Source organism: Dasypus novemcinctus, unplaced genomic scaffold (assembly GCF_030445035.2).
Source record: "Dasypus novemcinctus isolate mDasNov1 unplaced genomic scaffold, mDasNov1.1.hap2 scaffold_206, whole genome shotgun sequence".
NCBI lineage: Eukaryota > Metazoa > Chordata > Mammalia > Cingulata > Dasypodidae > Dasypus > Dasypus novemcinctus.
This window is the reverse complement of record NW_026688180.1, coordinates 58,997-59,821: the sequence shown is the minus strand read 5'-3', so window position 1 is coordinate 59,821 and position 825 is coordinate 58,997.

Below are 825 nucleotides of genomic sequence, written 5' to 3'. Positions count from 1 at the left end.
TGTTTGTTTATTATTATTATTGAAATAATTAAAATGAAAATGCTCTAATAATGACTGAAGTGATACATGCATAACTAGTTGATTTTACCAAATGTCATTGCTAGTACATTCTGGATAAACTGCTTTATTAATATGGATCAATAAAAATGACATGATTTAAAAACATAAAAGAGATAAAAATCTTGATTAGATTTACCTTGATTGGTATCCAAGTTAATCAGGATGCATTCTTTGGATTCTATGACTGAAGAGATTGTCACATGCACAGAAGGAGAATTCAGCATTGAAACTGTTTTATTCTAGCAAAAGAAGCTGGGGTCTCAAGTATTAGTGACAGTATCAATAATGAAGACTTGAATTCTTTGATTTATCCCATCTATTTTGGTTCTTTTGAATACTAGGGTAATTTTCACCAGGGTTTCTTTTATTTTTTAGATGAGTTCTTATCAAAATAAAACTGCTTAATCCAACTACAGTTACCTTGGGTAGTCTTCTGAGGACAGGCTAGGTAGCTGTGAGCATATTGCTCCTCATTTGAATGCATAGGTAGAGAAGCGGACTTGGTGCAGTGGATAGGGCATCCGTCTACCACATGGGAGATCTGCGGTTCAAACCCTGGGCCTCCATGACCTGTGTGGAGCTGGCCTACGTAGAGTGCTGATACGTGCAAGGAGTGCCGTGCCAGTCAGGGGTGCTCCCCTCGTAGGGGAGCCACATGCACAAGGAGTGTACCCTGTAAGGGGAGCCGCCCAGTGCGAAAGAAAGTGCAGCCTGCCCAGGAATGGCACCACACACACGGAGAGCTGACACAACAAGATGACACAA